Source organism: Camarhynchus parvulus, chromosome 1 (genome assembly GCF_901933205.1).
Source record: "Camarhynchus parvulus chromosome 1, STF_HiC, whole genome shotgun sequence".
Classification (NCBI taxonomy): Eukaryota; Metazoa; Chordata; class Aves; order Passeriformes; family Thraupidae; genus Camarhynchus; species Camarhynchus parvulus.
The window spans coordinates 90,739,214-90,739,553 of NC_044571.1; positions in this window are offsets into that span (position 1 = coordinate 90,739,214).

A 340-nucleotide genomic window follows, 5' to 3' on the forward strand; every position below is an offset into this window, starting at 1 on the left:
CTAGCATTTGTGTGGACACAAAGAAGAGAGGCTGCAATTTAGCCCCTTCAAACAGCATTAAAGAGAGCAGAATTCCAGCCTGCTGTGATTTACAGGACTGCACATTTGGGATGGGGAAAGAAGGCGGCATACGTATGCTAATGATGTCAGCTAGTTAGATGCTTCTTCTCAAGATGTGGAGCATACCAGACTAGCAGCAGATGCACAGATTTGTCTTCTGGCTGTTTTCCAGTGCTAAACTTGTACTGAAAACCAAAAGGTCTAACAGTTTGTTACATAAAGAAGTTAGTGTGCAGTAACTGTGAATGTGCAGCAATGTGAACTTCTAGCACATTACCCC